Here is a 21,545-nt window from a genome sequence, read left to right as displayed (position 1 = left end):
GGCAGATGGCCCTGGAGTTCAGTGCCTTGTCAGTGGGCCCTACTTTGTAATTTGTGTTCCTGAGTGTGATAGAGTTGGACTCAGATGTGACCTGTCTACACATGCCTCTTCTATCACTTTTACTGAACCTGTGGTTGGTACTGGGGTTCGTGTATACTCAGGAAACTTGAATCTCTGGATTGGCCATGTGCCAGCTGGGCCCTGAGCCTGAGCAGAGTTGTAACTCCTACTCTCTGGTTCATTGGACTTACCCAGGTCAACTAACAGGAGGTGAATATGGTCAACCCCCACAACAGGGAATCGAGAGTGCCTACAACTGCAAGCAGGAGAATCACATCCATCAGCCATGTGGGATCTAAGCCCTCTCTCGATTTCGAGGTGGAGTGGACATTACCATCCCAGGGTCCACAGGATGGAGGAATAAAATATGGATTAGAGTGGTCTTACTGGTATTCTATTATAGATTTATTGTGACTCTAGCAATTGAAAAAATTTTAGCATTGATGTGGAGAAAATGGCCATAGTAGTTGCTGAGGACAGGGAGAGGAAGAAGAGGTGTGATGTGGGGGCATTTTTGAGACTTGGAGTTGTCCTAAATGATATTGCAGGGACAGAAGCTGGACTTTATTTATCCTGCCATAACCAACTGAATAGACTGGGGGAGAATGTAAACTACAATGTAAACTAATATCCATGTGATCCAGCAGTACTCCAAAATGTATTCACCAAATGTAATGAATGTGCCACAATGATGAATGAGGTTGTTAATGTAGGAGGCGTGGGGTGTGGTGTGGTGTGGGATATATGGGAACCTCTTATATTTTTTAATGTAACATTTTGTGTGATCTGTGTATTTTTTTTAAAAAAAGGGAATTAAATTTAAAAAATTAAAAATTTATAGTCTGGGGAGGACTTGAGATGGGAAGGTGGGATGACAGCAGCTGTGGAAGGGTGGGGATGGCAGCAGTTGCGGGGGCAGCAGGAGACCTGCAACAGACTTTTTCACTGGTGGATTCAAATGACCATATAATGTTGGTACTCTCCTTGTCAGATGAGATATTTGAGCTTCTTATTCATTAAAGGATCAATGAAATCTGAATCCAAAAGCCGTTTCTGAGAAGGAGAAGATGCAGCAGATCTTCTAGAATATAGGGGAGATTCTGAATGACTGGTGCCAGAAGCATTCTGAAATGGATTTCAATTTCTAGAGAGCACTGACTCTAGTGTCCATCTGACTAATTCACTGTATCCAGGCCAGTCTCTTCAAAGCTCTTTTTTGTTGTTGTTGTGTCATCTTGCTGTGTCAGCTCTCCGTGTGTGCGGCGCCATTCTTGGGCAGGCTGCACTTTCTTTGGCGCTGGGCGGCTCTCCTTACAGGTCACACTCCTTGCATGTGGGACTCCCCTATGCAGGAGACACCCCTGTGTGGCATGGCACTCCTTGAGCGCATCAGCACTGCACGTGGGCCAGCTTCACATGGGTCAAGGAGGCCCGGGGTTTGAACCACAGACCTCCCATGTGGTAGATGGATGCCCTAACCACTGGGCCAAGTCCGCTTCCCTGTTCGAGGCTCTTTAAAACATAATCTGTTAAGGTATGTGAGAGGACCTTAGGATTCAGATTGGCTACCTATTTTAAAATTGCTCCGAGAAAGTTCTTGTCTTTTTAATTGATGCCATCTTTCTGCAGTGGAGCAAGCAGCTCAGGTTTCTTGTAGGCCTTCAGTGCCAGTAAATGAATCACTTTGTCCCTATATGGCTGCTGAGAAGCACTGCTGCTGCCGTATGTCTTTTGAATTGTATTTGTAGGGTTCATGGGAGTTGACCTTTTTCTCTTAGGTACTGCATCTGAAATATCTTGAGCTGCTTTCCGAATTTGCACTCTTTTTCCTACATATATGGCTTGATAACCATATATGGTTTGATAACTTCTGTGCTGTGGTTGTGGGATTTCTTCTCTGCCTGGATCATTCTTTCTTGTGTCATCTGATACCAGTTGTTTGTTGCACAAATTAATTTTTTAAAATCTTGTTTAAATCCCAGACATTTGAGCTGGGAGGCTCCAGAGCTGGAGAATGTTTGCTGGATGCAGTCAAAGCCACCTTGAGGGTTGTCTTTACCCACATTTGACAAATAAAAGCTAAAGTTATGTACTTCATTGGGGAGATCACTTTTTAGGAATTGTGACGAGTCCTTGGAGCCCTTGGAACTGAATCGAAGGTGAAAAAGGAATTAAATTCTTGTGGCCCTGGTAGGTCTCTAGTGCCCCGATTGCTGTCTCAGTGAGGTTCATGTGCAGTACAGTGATACTGTCCTGCTCCACATGCCTGCATGGCAACTTAGAGTGGTGCTCCTCCTGCAGGCCCGCTGCCATCTTAAAAGCCACAGTGTGCCTCCGCCGTCACTGTGACAGCCATCCCACTTCTGGCATACTGTCATTTAGTGCCACTTGTTTTTGTAAATAAAGTTTTATTGGCACACAGAAAAGCCCCCGTGTTTATGTGTTTCTGTGGCTGCTTTCATGTTGTAATGACAGACCTAATTAATTGCGACAGGAACTATATGGCTTTTAAGATATAACTTACTGTGTGGCTCTTTATGGAAGTTTATCAACCCCATCTCTGGGTCTGGTTTTCAAACTTTAGTGTCTGTTTGAATCCCTGGAGGGCTTGTTAAAACACTCATTGCTAGGCCCTATTCCCAGAATAATGGATTATGTAACTGTATTATTAATTAACTAATTAATTATTTTTAAGATTTATTTTTTTTCAATGTTTTTTTAATTTAATTTTATTTTTTAAAAAAATATTTATTTATTATTATTTTTTAATTACATTAAAAAAATATATGAGGTCCCATTCAACCCCACCGCCCCCGCCCCCCACTCCCCCCACAGCAACACTCTCTCCCATCATCGTGATACATCCATTACACCTGGTAAGTTCATCTCTGAGCATCACTGCACCCCATAGTCAATGGTCCACATCATAGCCCAGACTCTCTCACGTTCCATCCAGTGGGCTCTGGGGGGATCTACAGTGTCCCGTAATTGTCCGTGAAGCACTATCCAGGACAACTCCACGTCCCGAAAACGCCTCCACATCTCATCTCTTCCTCCCGTTCCCCACACCCAGCAGCCCCCATGGCTACCGTTCCCACACCCATTCCACATTTTCTCTGTGGACATTGGATTGGTTGTGTCCATTGCACACCTATGTCAAGTGAGGGCTTAGATTCCACATGGGTACTGGATGCATTCTTCCCGCTTCTAGTTGTAGACACTCTAGGCTCCATGTTGTGGTGGTTGACCTTCTTCAACTCCATGTTAGCTGAGTGGAGTAAGTCCAATAAGTCAAAGTGTAGGAGCTGAAGTCTGTTGAGGCTCTGGGCCTGGGTGTCATATTATCAGTCCAGAGATTCAAATCCCCTACATATATCTTAAACTCAGCACCAACTACAATTCCAATAAAGTAGCATGCAAGTCTTGTGAAAAGAGATCCCCTCTGAGTCCATTTCCATCACGCAGAAACACCAGCTCCAAAGAAGGGCCATCTGTCATGGCAGTGAACCCCTTCTGCCATGACCATAGAACCCATGGGTCTCTTTATCCCTCAAAAGAACCAATACCTGGGGTTGTATCTACCTTATCTGTCTCTTAGACTCTGTTCAGTTGTACATAGGGGTATTCCTTCTGACAACCTCCAGACTCTTTTTTAGAGACTCACAGCCTTATAATCTCATTTCTCCTTTCCATTTCCCCCTTACATTAGGTCAAACCGCTTCCCGAAGTCATGTTATTATATGTAGACAGGTATATTCTGCTGTTCCGCATTGAATCTTTAATTCAAGGTCATTTTCTAGTTGCTTCTTCAGCTGGTATGTGGTAGTGATCCCTCGGTGCCAGGGAGGCTCATCCCCGGGTGTCGTGTCCCACGCTGGGGGGAATGCATCACATCTACACGCTGAGTTTGGCTGTGAGAGTGGCCACATTTGAGTAACATGAAGGCTGTCAGGAGGAAACCCCCAGGCACAATGCTACTCTAGGCCTTGTTCTTATTGCAGGTGCATAGGCTCAAAAGTGTAGCCATTAGTATCAAGAGCCCACTGTTGGGCCCTCCTTCCTTCCTGGTTCTTGCTGTTGCACCTGGAGGATTGCCACTGCTCTCCCAGGGCCCACAACAGTGACCCCCGGGCCGGGAGCCCAGTACCCCCCCAGCTGTTGTTTTTAATTGTTTCCACTATGAGTATATATAGACATTACCATATACCCTGGGCATATGCCCTGTATAACTCCCTGTCAACCATATATATCCTGTCAATAACATCCCATATCAGTATTCCTCCGCTGCCATTGTTGAACCACTCTGTGATCCAAAACTTCCCGTAAAGTGAATCCCAACATAATGTCAGCTTCAGAAGAGTCTTAGATCACCAAAATTCATATATACAATATAGAGTATTTCCCCAGATCCACCATAAAACCTTTTCCCTTCCACAGCAATAATCTTTTAACTTATTCATATCATATTTCCTGAAACTGATGTACAGATTCCGAAACTATAGTTTTCAAGCAAGGTAACATTTGTGCTTACTATGTGGTCCATACTTTAGGTTGTACAGTTTTCTAAATTTTTTAGTTATCCTATGTTTTGTCTTATGGTTTTCATTATTAGTCTGTCGTCCCCTATATGTTTTTGGTGTAATATTAGCTGTTTTATATTCATCCTCGTGTACTCTCACATAACTCCTCTTTTGCCCCCTTATTTACCTTTGTTCTATCCATTGCACGTCCATTTTCCCCTCCCCTTAGGGCCCACAACGCCTGCCAATCTAATGCCCTGGGAGCCGTCCTTTCTCACGAGAGATACAGTTCTCTCTATTCGACGGCATTAGTCTTCCCCAGGATATGGTTCCACCCCACCCAATGGTAGAACCCACCTTGGCAAAATGAGCCTTCAGCTATTCCCTCCGGAGTCCGTCCCGCATCAGACCATACCCCCTGAGCGTCCTAACCAGGTGACCCTCCTACTTATACTTTGATACGTTTTACTCAACATTTAGTTCTCAACGAACTTCTGGCACTCTCCCATGTTTGTATGTTGCCCCTCCCTCCCACCTATTTCTTGGACCATATTACCCCTCTTCCCATCCCCAGCCCCCCTCAAACCCAGAAAACCCCACCCGAAGGTAACCCCTTGCCCCCATTTTGTCCCTTCTTTGTGCTCATACTTACCCCCAGCTCATCACAGATTCCACCCCTACAGACATTAACTCACATCCTTCCTCCACCCCCCGATTTTCAGTAAGCCACTTTTCCAGACTCTAGCTCTCTGAGGCAGTCAACTTATTTCATATCATTGAGGTCATATAGTATTTGTCCTTCAATGCCTGGGTTGCTTCACTTAACATAAGATTCTCAAGGTTCATCCATGTTATCACGTGCGATTGTAGTGTATTGGTTCTTACAGCTGAGTAGTATTCCATTGTGTGTATATACCACATTTTATTGATCCACTCATCTGTTGATGGACTTTTGGATTGATTCCAACTTTTGGCGATGGTGAACAATGCTGCTATGAACATTGGTGTACATATATCGGTTTGTGTCCTTGTTTTCAGATCTGATGGGTATGTACCCAGCAGTGGTATTGCTGGGTCATATGGCAAATCTATGGATAATTTTTTGAGAAACTGCCAAACTGTCCTCCAGAATGGTTGGATCCTTCTGCATTCCCACCAGCAATGGATGAGTGTTCCCCTTTCTTCACATCCTCTCCAGCATTTGTATTCTACTGTTTTTTTTCATGGCTGCCAATCTTATGGGAGTAAGATGGTATCTCATTGTAGTTTTGATTTGCATTTCCCTGATAGCTAGGGATTTGGAGCATTTTTTCATGTGCTTTTTAGCCATTTGTATTTCTTCTTTGGAGAAGTGTCTGTTTAAATCTTTTTCCCATTTTTTAAATGGGTTGTTTATCTTTTTGTTTTCGAGATATATGAGTTCTTTATATATGCAAGTTATAAGTCTCTTATCAGATATATGGTTGCCAAATATTTTCTCCCATTGTGTGGGTTCCCTTTTTACTTTCTTGACAAACTCCTTTGAGGTGCAGAAGGCTTTAATTTTGAGGTAGTCCCATTTATCTATTTGTTCTTTTGCTGCTCGTGCTTTTGGTGTGATATTCATGAAGTCATTTCCTATTACAAGGTCCTGTAGATGTTTCCCTACACTGCTTTCTAAGGTCTTTATGGTCTTGGCTCTTATATTTAGGTCTGTGATCCATCTTGAGTTGATCTTTGTATAAGGTGTGAGATGGTAATCCTCTTTCATTCTTCTACATATGGCTATCCAGTTCTCCAGGCACCATTTGTTGAATAGGCCATTTTCTCCCAGTTGAGAGGGTTTGGTGGCTTTATCGAATATTATATGGCTATATACATGAGGTTCTACATCTGAACTTTCAATTCGATTCCATTGGTCTGTGTGTCTCTCCTTATGCCAGTACCATGCTGTTTTCACTACTGTAGCTTTGTAGTATGTTTTGAAGTCAGGAAGTGTGATTCCTCCTATTTCGTTTTTCTTTTTCAATATGTCTTTGGCTATTCGGGGCCTCTTTTAATTCCAAATAAATTTCATAGTTAGTTTTTCTAGTTCCTTAAAGAAGGCTGTGTTGATTTTTATTGGGATTGCATTGAATGTGTAGATCAGTTTTGGTAGGATAGACATCTTAATAATATTCAGTCTTCCTATCCATGAACAGGGAATATTCTTCCATTTATTTAGGTCTTCTTTGATTTCCTTGAACAATCTTGTATAGTTCTCGATGTATAAGTTTTTTACCTCTTTAGTTAAATTTATTCCTAAGTATTTGATTTTTTTATTTACTATTGTGAATGGTATTTGTTTCTTGATTTCCTCCTCATCTTGCTCATTATTGGTGTATAGAAATGCTACTGATTTTTGCGCATTGATCTTATAACCTGCGACTTTGCTAAACTCATTTATGAGTTCTAGGAGCTTTGTTGAAAATCTCTCAGGGTTTTCTATATATAGGATCATGTCATCTGCAAATAATGAAATTTTGACTTCTTCCCTTCCAATTTGAATGCCTTTTATATCTGGTTCTTGTCTCAGTGCTCGAGCCAGTACTTCCAAGACAATGTTAAATAGGAGCGGAGACAATGGGCATCCTTGTCTTGTTCCTGATTTTAGAGGGAAGGATTTCAGGATTTCGCCATTGTAAACAATGTTGGCTTTAGGTTTTTCATATATACTCTTTATCATGTTCAAAAAGTTTCCTTGTATTCCGATCTTTTGGAGTGTTTTTATCAGGAAGGGGTGCTGTATTTTGTCAAATGCCTTTTCTGCATCTATAGATATAATCATGTGGTTTTTTTCTCTCAATCTGTTTATATGGTGTATTACATTGATTGATTTTCTTATGTTGAACCATCCTTGCATACCTGGGATAAATCCCACTTGGTCATGGTGTATAATTCGTTTAATGTGTTGTTGAATACGATTAGCAAGTATTTTGTTAAGTATTTTTGCGTCTAGGTTCATTAGAGAAATTGGTCTGTAATTTTCCTTTCTTGTGGTGTCTTTGTTTGGCTTTGGTACTAGGGTAATGTTGGCATCATAGAAGGAATTAGGCAGTGTTCCTTCTGTTTCGATTTTTTGGAATAGTTTCAACAGGATTGGTGTTAGTTCTTTCCGGAATGTTTTGTAGAATTCACCTGTGAAGCCGTCTGGCCCTGGGCTCTTCTTAGTTGGGAGATTTTTAATGACTGATTCTATCTCTTTGCTTGTGATTGGTTTGTTAAGATCATCAATTTCTTCTTTCGTCAGTATGGGCTGCTTATGTATTTCTAGGAATTTGTCCATTTCCTCTAAATTGTCATTTTTGTTGGAATATAGTTTTTCAAAGTATCCTCTTATGATAGTCTTTATTTCTGTGGGGTCAGTGGTGATATCACCTTTCTCATTTCTTATTTTGTGTATTTGCATCTTTTCTCTTTTTTTCTTTGTTAGTCTCGCTAAAGGTTTGTCAATTTTGTTGATCTTCTCAAAAAACCAGCTCTTGGTTTTGTTTATTTTTTCAAGTGCTTTTTTATTTTCTATTTCATTTAGTTCTGCTCTTATCTTTGTTATTTCCTTCCTTCTTCTTCCTGTTGGGTTACTTTGTTGTTGGTTTTCTAATTCCTTCAAATGTGCAGTTAATTCTTCAATTTCTGCTCTTTCTTCTTTTTTGATATATGAATTTATGGCTATAAATTTCCCTCTCCGTACCGCTTTTGCTGCATCCCATAAATTTTGGTATGTTGTGTTATCATTATCATTTGTTTCAAGGTAGTCATTGATTTCTTTTGAGATTTCCTCTTTGACCCACTGTTTTTCTAAGAGTATGCTGTTTAATTTCCAAATTGTTGTGTGAAGTCTGGGTCTCTGTCCCTTGCAAATTTCCAGCTTGATTCCACTGTGGTCAGAGATATTGTTTTGTATGATTTTGATCTTTCTGAATTCATTAAGCCTTTCTTTGTGCCCTAGCATATGGTCAATCTTGGAGAATGTTCCATGTGCGCTTGAGAAAAATGTATATCCTGCTGTGTTTGGGTGTAATGATCTATATATGTCTATTAGATCCAGCTCTTCTAATATACTGTTCAAATGTTTTGTTTCTTTAGTGATTCTCTTTTGAGATGTTCTGTCCAGAGTTGATAGTGGTGTATTAAAATCCCCCACTATAATTGTAGATGCATCTATTCTTTCACTTAGTTTTTCCAGCGTTTCCCTCACATATTTAGAGGCGCCCTTGTTAGGAGCATAAATATTTATGATTGTTCGATCTTCTTGACAAATTGTCCCTTTCACTAAAATATAGTATCCTTCTTTGTCTCTCACAATTGTTTTGCATTTAAAGTCTATTTTGTCTGATATTAATATAGCTACTCCTGCCTTTTTTTGGTTGTTGTTTGCTTGTATGATTGTTTTCCAGCCATTCACTTTCAACCTCCATGAGTCTCTGGGTCTAAGATGTGTCTCTTGTAGGCAGCATATAGATGGGTCGTATTTCCTTATCCAGTGTCCCAGTCTGAATCTTTTGATAGGTGAGTTTAATCCATTGACATTCAGTGTTATTACGTTTAGAGAGTTATTTATGGTAGCCATATTTTGGTTGGATTTGTGTTTGTTATATTTTGTTTGTATTATTTTATTTTCCCCTTCTATTTTTGTGTTTGTTGTTGCTTTTACACTCTCCTCCATCTCTGACTGTCCTGTTTTTTCCTTTCTTCCTGCAGAATTCCCTTAAGAATTTCTTGAAGGGGAGGTTTCTTGTTGATATACTCTTTCAGTTTCTGTTTATCTGTGAATATTTTGAACTCTCCATCATTTTTGAATGCTAGTTTAGCTGGATAGAGTATTCTTGGTTGGAGATTTTTTTCCTTTAGTACCTTGACTATATCATACCACTGCCTTCTTGCCTCCATGGTTTCAGATGAGAAATCAGCACTTAATCTTATGGAGTTTCCCTTGTATGTGATGGTTTTCTTTTCTCTTGCTGCTTTTAGAATTTTGTCTTTGTCTTGAGCATTGGATAATTTGACAAGTATATGTCTTGGGGTGGGCCTGTTGGGGTTTATGACCAGTGGAGTGCGCTGTGCTTCTTGGATATGTACATCTGTCTCTTTCAGTGGATTTGGGAAGTTTTCATTCATTATTTCCTGCAACACTCCTTCTGACCCCTTTCCCTTCTCTTCTCCTTCTGGAATGCCTATAATACGTATGTTTGAGCGTTTTGCGTTATCATTCAGGTCCCTAAGTCCTATCTGGATTTTTTCTACCTTTTTATTGACCACTTCTACTATCTGTTTGATTTCCAATGCACTGTCTTCCACATCACTAATTCTCTGCTCTGCCTCTTCTAGTCTGCTGATATTTGCTGCAAGTGTATTTTTGATTTCTTGAATTGTGGTGTTCATTTCCATCATATCTGTTATTTTTTTGCGCATGTCTGCAATTTCCACTCCAAGTGTTGTCTTCACGCTGTTAACCTCTTTCATTACTTCATCAAATTTGTCGGTGATAAATGTTCTGAGATCTTTCATTGCTTGTGCAAAGTCCTGCCCCCCTTCCTGATTTTCAGTTTGTTGATTGGATTCAGCCATGTTTTCCTGATTACTGGTTTGGTTTGTAGATTTTTGTTGCTGTCTTGTCAACATTTTTTCTTGACGGGTTTAATCAGTTCCTTAGCTTCTTTGTCTAGTCTTGGAGATTAATTAGCTGTTGTTTTTGCGTAAGTGTTATATCTTCTCTTTGTCACTTTGTTCTTCTTATTCCAATTTCTTATTGCTAGTTAAGCTCACTTTAAAGGAAAGTATTAGTGCTGGGGAAAGTCAATTGTGTAAGGAAGGAAAAAGTGTGAAGTAGTATTGGTGATATATGTTTACAAAGCAACAGTATGAGTTCTGGGAGGATGGAGGTTAGATCATGTAAATTGTGTAGAGTTATAGTAGTAGGAAAGTACCTATAATGAGGTAGACGACTGAATATGGGAGGAATGTGGTATGTACTAAGAGGCTATTGTTTTCGTGAGAGAGGGAAAGAGAAAAGAAAGGTAATAGTTTCAGGGACGAATACCAGATGGAAAACTAAACAAAGGTATTAGAAATTAAGAGTTAGACACTTTGTGGATCAAAGAAAGGGAGATGGAATATAGGAGAGATAGCAGATGGTGGAGGATATCAAGTTGTAGGGGAAAGGGGATAGTGTAGATAGGCTAAATCTATTCACAGAGAAATGAGGCAGTGGAGGGTGAGGAAACCCAGCAAATGTGAGGTATTTCCTGTAGGACCTATTATATTGTTAAGATAAAATAGTATAAGAAGAATATTGGGGACAAGAAAGAGAGGATTAAAAAAAAAAAAAAAGAACAACAAGAACAACAACAACAACAACAAAAACAAAACAAAACAAAAAAAAACCAAAGAACAGAAACCCCGCCGCCAGGCTCGGCTGGGCTCAGCTGGGCTCCGGTCCCCCGTCCGCCGCCCGCCGTGGCTCGGCTGGGCTCGGCTTCCCCTTCCGCCGCGACTCGGCTGGGCTCGGCTGGGTTCGGCTTTCCCGCCTGCCGCCCGGCGCGGCGCAGCACGGCTCGGCTCTCCTGCTCGCCGCCCGGCGCGGCGCGGCTGGGCTCGGCTGAGCTCAGCTGGGCTCGGCCCCCCCGCCCGCCGCGGCTCAGCCGGGCTCGGCCGGACTCGGCTTCCCCGCCCACCGCCCGCCGCTGCGGCGCAGCGCGGCTCGGCTCTCCCGCCCGCCACCCGCCGCGGTGCTAGCTGCCTCGGCTCCGCCTACCCAAGGAGGGAGTCCTCCACACGTAGCTGGGATCTCCGTGTATATTTCACAGATGGATCCTCTCTGTTACCTTCCCTCCAAATCGATGTCCAGGCACCTCCGGACCAGGAAAAATCCCGAAACAGCCGGTCCCAAAGAGTCTCCGACGCCTCCCAGCCGATTCCCCCCAGGAGCTAGTAACCGGGAAGTTCACTCAGCCGCCATCTTGCCTCCCCCTCCTGAAAAGTCCCAAATTATATCTTATAGACCAGTCCTTTCCGTTACCTTCCCACCAAATCGATGTCCAGACACTTCCTGCCCTGAAAAAATCCTGAAAAAGCCTGGTCCCGGAGAACCTCCAGCGGTGCCCAGCTGCCTCTTCCCAGGAGAGACGGCAAGGCAAGCTCACTCAGCCGCCATCTTGCCGGAAGTCCTCTAAGATTTATTTTTTATTTCTTTCTCTCCCCTCCTTCCCCCCAGTTGTCTGCTCTCTGTGTCCATTCGCTGTGTGTTCTTCTGTGACTGCTTCTATCCTTATCAGTGGCACCGGGAATCTGTGTTTCTTTTTGTTGTGTCATCTTGTTGTGTCAGCTCTCTGTGTGTGCAGCACCATTCTCGGGCAGGCTGCACTTTCTTTTGTGCTGGGTGGCTCTCCTTACGGGGCGCACTCCTTGCATGTGGGGCTCCCCTACGCGGGGGGCACCCCTGTGTGGCACGGCACTCCTTGCGCACATCAGCACTGTGCATGGGCCAGCTCCACACGGGTCAAGGAGGCCCGGGGTTTGAACTGCGGACCTCCATGTGCTAGACGGATGCCCTATCCATTGGGCCAAGTCCGCTTCCCATGTATTAGTTATTTAATGCTGTGTAAGAAATTACCCAAGAAATTAGTGGATTAAAACAACAAATATTTATTATCTCATGTAGTTTTTTTTTTTAATTTATATTTTTTATTAGAGTAGTTGTAGGTTTACAGAAAAATAATGCATCTCATACCGTTTTCGTGGGCCTGGTATTTACAGGTGGCCTAGCAGGGTGGTTCTGGTTGTGGTCTCATGGTCAGCTGGGGCTGCAGCCATTTTGTAGTTTGACTGGTTTGAAGGATGCACTTCTAAGATGACTGACTTACATCAGTGGCAAGTTAGTGCTGGCCTTTGGCAGGAGGCCTCCGTTCCTCATCATGTGGACCTCGCTGTGGTGATTGAGTGACCTCATGGCATGGCAGCTGGCTTTTCATAGAGAAAGCAAACAAGAGGGAATTAAGTGAAAGAGAACAATGTCTTTTCTGACCTGGCCTCAGAAATCGCACTGTGTTGTGATGGTTTGAATTTTGTGAATCCTAGAAAAGATTATGTTCTTAAATAATCCATTCCTGTGAGTGTGGGGTCCTTTGATTGCATCAAATTCAGTTAAGGGACCTTGGATTAGATCACTTGATTGTATTGCTTTAAGGTTTTTGATTAGAGTGTATGTCAGGGAGGCATGACCCAGGTTGCATCTCTGCCCTCTTGGTGGGTCTTATATAAACTGAGAACACACAGAAAAGACACAGAGAAAGGGTGCTTTGCCATTTTGACCCTGCCATGTGAAGGAAAGGTCTCCAGGTTCACCTACAGCTACAGAAAGATAGAGAAGCCCCAAGAGGCTCAAGGAGCTATGCCTAGGGAGAGAAGCCAGATTGCCCACAGCTGAGCTTGAGGAGAAAGTAGAGGGAGATTGGCAGACCCTCCAGGATCTGCTGGCAGCCAGCCTTTGGTGAGAAAGCATCTCTGATGGTGCCTTGAATTGGACTTTTCACTGTCTCAGAACTGTAAGCTTTTACCTCAAATAAATTTCCTTTGTAAAAGTCAACCCATTTCTGGTAATTTTGTATTGGCAGCTTTAGCAACATTCTATTGGTTTAAAAATTCATCCCTATTTAATGTGGGAGGAGATTGCACCAAGGCATGAATTCTAGGAGGCCAGAATCATTGGAGGCCATCTTGGAAGCTGGCTGCCCCAGTAGGTCTGTGGCAAGACCTGAGAATGTGGTTTTCTAACAAGTTCCCAGGTGATGCTAATTTTGTTGACCTGGGGACCCTTGGAGAACACTACCTCAAGGAATGCCCAAGAAAGTCCACTGAAATGTATGAAGGAAATACTAGCATATTTATACATGGGTATCTGTATTTTTAAAAAATATGAATGAGATTTTACATACATATCAATGTATAAATAGCTGTGCTGGGCGAGTGCTCAAATTTTAGTTAAGGGGTAAATGATCAAACATTACGGAACATCTAAACTGTGGGATAAGTCCCCAATTACTTATAATCTTGTTCCTGATTATGTCTGTGAGGCTTTTTATTTTTTTCTTTATTAGAGAAATTGTGGGTTTAAAGAACAATGACGCATAAAAGCATAAAAAAAGGATTCCCATATACCACCCCACCACCAACACCTTGTGTTGGAATGAACATTTGTTACAATTGATGATAGCACATTTTTATAATTCTGTTAATTAAGTCCATGGTTTAATTTAGGTTTCCTATTTGTGTAGTGTAGTTACATGGATTAAATTTTTTTTATTCTGTTGTCATATATACAATCTAACATTTCCCTTTTAATCATATTCAGATATATATTTGAGTGCTATTTGCATTCACAATATTGTGTTACCATCATCACCATCCATTACCAAAATGTTTCCATCATTCCAAATAGGAACCCTGTACATTTTAAGCCTTAACTTCCCATTCTCTATCCCAAGCCCATCCCCTGGTAACCTATATTCTAGATTCTGATTCTGTGAGTTTGCTTTATTGTTTTGAGTCAGATCATACAATATTTGTCCCTTTGTTTCTGCTTTATTTCACTCAAAGTGATATCTTGTAGGTTCATGTTGTCATATGTATCAGGACTTTATTCCTTTTTATGACTGAATAATATTCCATTGTATGTATATACCACACTTTATTTTTTCATTCATCAGTTGATGGACACCTGGGCTGCTTCCATCTTTTGGCAGTTGTGGATAATGGTGCTATGAACATTGGTTCGAATCCCTCCTTTCAGTTTTTTTAGGTATGTATCTAGAAATGGGATTACTGAGTCATATAGTAGTTCTATACGTAGTTTTCTGAGGAACTGCCAAACTGTCCCCCACAGTGGTGCTATCATTTTACATTGCCACCAGCAATGAATGACTGTTCCTATTTCCCTGCATCCTCTCCAACATTTGTTATTGTCCATTTTATTAGTAGCAGCCATTCTAGTGGGTGTGAAATGTTATCTCATTATGGTTTTGATTTGCCTTTCCTTGATGGCTAATAATGTTCAGCATATTTTCATGCACTTTCTTGCCATTTGTATATCTTCTTTGGCAAGATGTCTATTCAAGCCTTTACCCATTTTAAAATTGGGTTGTCTTTTTGTTGTTAAGCTGAAGGTTTCTTTGTATATTCTGGATACTAATCCTTTATATCAGATATATGGTTTCCAAATATTTTCTCCTATTGTGTAGGTTGTTTTACTTTCATGATAAAGTACTTTGAGTAACAAAAATTTTAATTTTGATGAGATCCCATTTATCTATTTTTTCTTTGTTGCTTGTGCTTTGGTATGAAATCTAAGAAACCATTTTCTGCACAAGGTCCTGAAGATGCTTCCCAATATTTTCTTCTAAGAGTTTGATAGTTCTAGTTCCTGTATTAAGTTTTTGACCCATTTTGAGTTGATTTTTGCATATTGTATGAGGTGGTGGTCCTGCTCCCTTTTTTTTGCAAATGGAGATCCAGTTTTCCCTGTACCCTTTGTTGAAGATACTGTTGTTTCCCAAATGAGTGATTTTTGCCACCTCATTGAATTCTATTCCAGTGGTCTATATGTCTGACTTTGTGCTAGTACCATGTTGTATTGATTACTGTGGCTTTATAACAAGTTTCAAGATTGGGAAGTGTGAGTAGTCTGACTTCATTCTTTTTCAAGATGCTTTAGCTATTTGGGGCCTCTTACCCTTCCATATGAATTTGATGATTGCCTTTTCCATATCTGCAAAGAAGGTTGTTGGAATTTTATCTGGGACTATATTGAATCTATAAATTGCTTTGAGTAGTATTAACATTTTTTTTGTAAATTTTATTTTCATTCTTAAAGATGTATTTTATTTATTTATTCCCAATCCCCTCGTTGGCACTTGCTGTCTGCTCTCTGTGTTTGCTCATCTTTTCTTTAGGAGGCATCGGGAACTGAACCTGGGATCTCCCATGTGGGAGAGAAGTGCTCAATTGCTTGAGCCACTGCAGCTCCCAGGTTTGTTGTGACTCTCATCGACTTTCCTGTTTGTGTCTCTTTGTTGTGTTATCTTGTTGTATGAGCTCTCCATGCTTGTCCGTCACACCATCTCACCTTCTCCAGGAGGCCCCAGGAACCAAACCCAGGACCTCCCATGTGGTATTTGGGAGCTCAATCACTTGAGCCACATCTGCTTCCCAGTATTGACATCTTAGTAATATTTTGTCTTGTAATCCATGATTATGGACTATCTTTCCATTTATTTAGGTCTTTAATTTCTTTCAGTAATGTTTTGTAGTTTTCTCCGTACAAGTCCTTTGCATCCTTGGTCAGATTTATTCCTAAACATTTGATTGTTTTAGTTGCTATCATAAATGGAATATTTTTCTTGATTTCTTCTTTTGATTATTAATTGCCTATATATAGAAACACTATTGTTATTTTTGGGTGTTGATCTTGTACCTTGCCACTTTGCTGAAGTCATTTATTAGGTCTGAGAGCTTTGTTGTGGATTTTTCAGGATTTTCTGCATATAGGATCATACCATCTGCAAATAGGGAAAGTTTTACTTCTTCCCTTCCAACTTGGATGACTTTTATTTCTATTTCCTACCTAATTGTGCTGGCAAGAACTTTCAGTACAATGTAGAATAACAATGGTGGCAGTGGGCATCCTTGTCTTATTTCTGATCTTAGAGGGAAAGGTTTCAGTCTTTCACCATTAAGATGTTAGCTGTGGGTTTTTCATATTTGCCCTTTATCATGTTGAGGTTGTTTTCTTTTATTCGTAGTGATATAAATTTTTTAAAAATCAAGACTTGGTACTGTGTTTTGTCAGTTGTTTTTTCTGCATCAATTGATATGATCATGTGGTTATTTTCCTTCATTCTGTTAATGTGGTATATTACATTAATTGATTTTCTTATGTTGAGCCAACCTTGCATATCAGGGATAAATCCCACTTGCCATTGGTATATAATTCTTTTAATATGCTATTGGATTTGGTTTTCTAGTATTTTGTTGAGGATTTTTGCATCTACATTCACAAGAGATATTGGTCTGTAGTTTTCTTGTATCTTTATCCAGCTTTGGTTTGATGATAAGAGTTTGAGCAGAATTGAAGTTGTCTTCTTGGAATGTTTGGTAGAATTCCCCTGTGAGGCTATCTGGTCCTGGGCTTTTCTTTTTGTTTGTATGATTTTTTTTGGTTTGTTTGTTATTATTATTATTATTGTAATGAAAATGAAAATGCCCTGGGTTTTTCTTTGTTGGGAGGTTTTTGATGACTGATTCAATCTCTTTACTAGTAATTGGTTTGCTGAGAAGTTCTATTTTTTCTTGAGTTAATGTAGGTAGTTTGTGTGTTTCTACAAATTTGTCCTTTTCATTTATTTTATCTAATTTATTGGCATACAGTTGTTCACATTATCCTTTTAATTTCAGCAGGGGTCAGTAGTGTTGTTCCCCTTTTCATTTCTGATTTTTGTTATACATATCCTTTCTCATTTTTTTCTTTGTCCATCTAAAGATCAGCTTTATTGATCTTTTCAAAGCGCCAACTTTTGGTTTTATTGTTTCTCTCGTATTTTTGTTTTCTATTTCATTTACCCCCCTATCTTTATTTCCTTCCTTCTGTCCACTTTGGGTTTAGTGTACTCTTCCTTTTCTAGCTCTTCTAATTTTGAGGTTGGGTTTCTGATTTGAAGTGTTTTTTAATGTAAGGATTTAAAGCTATAAATTTCCCTCTCAGCACTGCCTTTGCTGGATCCTATAAGTTTCAGTATGTTACATTTTCACTCACTTCAAGAGATTTCCTAATTTTGCTTTTGATTTCCTCTTTAATCCATTGGTTGCTTAAGAGTATGTTGTTTAGTTTCCACATACTTGAAATTTCCATTTCTCCCTCTGTTATTGGTTTCTAGTTTTAGTCCATTGTGTTCAGAGAGCATACATTGAATGATTTCAATATTTTTGAATTTATTGAGACTTTGTGACCCAACCTATAGGCTATCTGTGGGAGAATGACCCATGTGTGCGCTTGAAGTATGTATATTCTCTTTTTGTTGGGTGAAGTGTTCTATATATGTCTGTTAGGTCTAGTTGTTTTAGTATATCATTCCAAGTTCAATACTTATAGATCTTCTGACTGTATGTTCTATTCATTATTGAGAGTGGTGTGTTAAAGTCTCCTACTATTAATGTAGAGCTGTCAATTTCTTCCTTCAAATCTGTCAGTATTTAGTTCATTTATTTTGGGGCTCTGCTGTTAGGTTCATATATGTTTATATTTGTTACATCTTCCTGTTGAATTGTCCAAGATCTTTATAAGTATGTAATGACCATCGTAATCCCTTATAACTTTTTTTTAAAGATTTATTTACTTATTCATCACCACCACCCCCATTGTTTGTGCTCACTGCCTGCTCGTTTCCACTAGGAGGCACTGGGAACCAAACCTGGGACCTCCCATGGGAGAGAGGTGCTCAATCACTTGAGCTACCTCAGCTCCCTGGTATGTCGTGTCTTTCATTGTCTTTCCTCTTTGTGTCTCTTTGTTGCATCAGCTCACCATGCCTGCCCATCGTGCCAGCTCGCCTTCTCCAGGAGTCCCCAGGAACTGAATCTAGGACCTCCCTTGTGGTAGATGGGAGCTCAGTCTCTTGAACCACATCTGCTTCACACCTCATAACTGTTTTTGACTTAAAGTTTACTTCATCTGATATTTGTATAGCCACCTTAGCTCTCTTTGGTCACTACTTGCGTGGTATATATTTTTTCATCCTTCTACTTGCATCTTTGACTTTTTGGTGAGTGTCTTGCAGATAGCTTACAGTTGAGCCATCCTTCTTTATTCATTCGGACAATTTCTGCCTTTTGACTGGAGAGTTTTATCCATTTACATTTAAAGTCACTATTGATAATACAGGACTTTTTTCTCCCATACTGCGATTTGGCCTTTGTAAGTCTTCTACCATTTCCCCCCAATTCCATTAAAGCCTACTTTTATATTTATTATCTTTCTTCTCTTGTACCATATTGAGTGCCTTCTTTCTATCTAGATAAATTTTCATCTGTTTTCCTTGTGATTACCATAGGGTTAAAATTTAACATCTTAAAGGTACAATAATCATGTTTGGTTTGATACCAACTTAACTTCAATAGCATGCATATATATTTTTCCTATTCCCCTTTGTCATCCCCCCAATTTTTTGTACTTGTTACCACTTACATCTTTGCACATTGTATGTCCAAAACCATAGATTTATCATCACTTTTTATGCACTTGCATTTTAGCACGTTGTACTAATGGATGTGCATATTCATATATTTTGTTAAGTTTGGGAAGTTCTCTGTCATTATTTCTTTGAATATCCCTTCTGCCACTTTCTCTCCTTCTTTCCCTTCTGGGACTCCCATAATGTGTATATTGGTATGCTGGATGGTGTCCCATTCTTAATATTTCTTTCTTCTTTCTATTCCTCAACCTGACTCATTTCAGGTGACTTGTCTTCAAGTTCAGTGATTCTTTCTTCTGCCAGAAATTCTGGGCATTTTTCATTTTAGTTATTGAACTCTTCAACCTGAGTAGTTTTGTTTGGTTCCTTTTCAAAATTTCTATCTCTTTGCTTAGACTCTCATATTGTTCATTCACAGTTTTCCTGATATCCTTTAGTTCTTTCTCTGTACTTTCCTTTATTTCCTTGAGTATTTTTATTGTTTTATTTGTTTAAATATTTATTTATTTCTCGCCCCTTCTCCCCATTGTCTGCTCTCTGTGTCCATTTTGCTGTGTATTCTTCTGTGTCCACTTGCATTCTTGTCACTTGGCACGAGGAAACTGTTGTCGCTTTCTTTGTTGCATCATCTTGCTGCATCAGCACTCCGTGTGCGGCGCCACTCCTGGGTGGGCTGTGCTTTTTTCACATGGGGTGGCTCTCCTTGCGGGGCACACTCCTTGTGCGTGGGGCACCTCTACGTGGAGGACACCCCTGTATTGCACGGCACTTCTTGCACGCGGCAGCACTACGCATGGGCAAGCTCACCACACAGGTCAGGAGACCCTGGGTATCAAACCCTGGACCCTCCATATGGTAGGTGGACACTCTATCAGTTGAGCCACAACAGCTTCCCATCCTTGAGTATTTTTAAAAATTTTTTAAAGGCTTTGTTCAATATGTCCACATTCTTATTTTCTTCATTGGTGTTTTTGGATTTTTATCCTCATCCTTTTGATGGGCCATCATTTCCTGTTTCTTTGTCTTGTACTCTTTTTTCCCACGGTACATTTTAATATTTTAAATGTTAAATTTGAAATTTAGTCCCTTGGATGTCTGTTTCTTGCTTTTGTAACCAAATGGTGATCAGACATATGGTTTGAACTTCAGCCCTCTTGTAAGGCAGGCATCTAGCCAAGGCAAAAGCAGCATACATTGTTTTTCCTGTTGTTCTGGGTCTCTGTTCTGTTTTGGGCTTTTGCTTGTTAGTTGTTTTGGAGTTCACCTGTTTATAGGGGTTTGGTTGTCCGAGAGGGGACATACTTCCCTTTCCTGGATAGTTCAAGTTGGCAGGCCTTTGTCCCAGACTTTCTGCCTTTGTAGTTTCTTACACTGTTTCATTGTCTCATGCTGCTTTTGCCTGGAGAGCAAATTCTGGTAGGAGGGTCACCCCACAGAGGACTTTCCCAAGTCGGTCTTTACTAACCAAAACAGGGTCAGGGACCCACAGAACGGGTGCAGGCTGGCTCCGCATGCCCTATAGAGGGGATCAGGAAGGATGCTAAGAGCTTCTCCGACGTCCCCAAAGCTGAACGTTTCTGGCCTGCCCAGCAAATGTAGCCTGTCAGCTAATTGTCTCCTGCAGCCCCTGAGGAGGCGCTCCATGTTTAAATCTCCTATGTCTGGGGAGGGTTGAAACAATGCCTGCTGCGGTCTTTGGGGTTGGGGGAGGCTGTAATGGGAGATGAACAGTGGCTGCCACCACCTTTGTCCTGGGCCGGGTTGAAATAATAGCTGCCCTCAAGGCCAGGACCCAGCGATCAATCCAAATTGCTAATCACAAGCCTGTGATCCATTGATCAGCTGTGCCCAGCCCTCTTCTTGGGGAAGAGGATTTTTATGTCTCTTTCTGTCACCACCATATAGCCAGGGGCTGGATCCCATGGCGGCCTGCAGTGAGAATGGGGAGTGCGCACTGAAAGATGCTCTGAGTGGAGAGGGCGATTTACAAATTCTTTACTGTAATTTTTTAGCCTCATCCTCCCGCTCTTCCCTGGATGCTGTTCAGTGTTCTTCTGGTCTCTGGAATTTCAAAATAGTTGTTTCAGACAGTTTCTGCCTGTTTAATAGTTGTTTTGGTAGAAGGGCTGAGCCCTGGAATTCTACTCCCTGCCATCTCCCCTGAAGTTCTGTGAGGCTTTATCTTAATACATCTGAAACCCTATTCTCCTATCATCTTGTGCTATTTTTAGTTCCATTAATTTACCGAGTATTTTTATGCCTCCAAGCCCTTGTTGATGTAGTTGGTCCATATTTATAAGAACACAAGATTTATGGGTCAAGACTCAAAGCTTAATTTCTCAATGGAGCTCAGTCTGATAGTTCAAATAGAACTTTTCTTCTCCCTTTTCAATTATTTGTCCACCTTTCAGATATTTTTAGCATTCTACTGTAATAATTATTGCTGATATTTATGCCTCTGACCTGATTATTTTCTTAATCATCTTTATATTTTTAGGAATTGGGACAGCTTGTGGCACATTGGCAGGACCTAGTGTGAAAATGTGAAGATAAAATTAGTGCACTGGAAGAATCTTTATACTATGTTATATGTTGTGGGGAGTGATTTCTCATTTTCCACAACATATAATATTGTAGTAGGCATCCTATGTAGCAGTTTCTCTTCAACCATGAACGGTTAACGTGACAAGTGTTAATTACCAAACAT

The 21,545-nt window shown here is 40.6% G+C and overlaps 1 protein-coding gene and 1 pseudogene across 7 annotated transcripts in view; one reads left to right on the top strand and one right to left on the bottom strand.

The window, feature by feature from the left end:
* LOC101417375 (zinc finger protein 33B-like) overlaps nt 1–21,545 on the top strand; it is a 79,658-nt gene that overhangs the window by 47,818 nt on the left and 10,295 nt on the right. The gene's annotated exons all lie outside the window — the stretch shown is intronic.
* Nucleotides 888–20,482, bottom strand: LOC139439177 (RNA polymerase II elongation factor ELL2 pseudogene; annotated as a pseudogene).

Source organism: Dasypus novemcinctus, chromosome 6, assembly GCF_030445035.2.
Source record: "Dasypus novemcinctus isolate mDasNov1 chromosome 6, mDasNov1.1.hap2, whole genome shotgun sequence".
NCBI classification, from domain to species: domain Eukaryota; kingdom Metazoa; phylum Chordata; class Mammalia; order Cingulata; family Dasypodidae; genus Dasypus; species Dasypus novemcinctus.
This window is presented reverse-complemented; position numbering and strand designations above follow the sequence as displayed.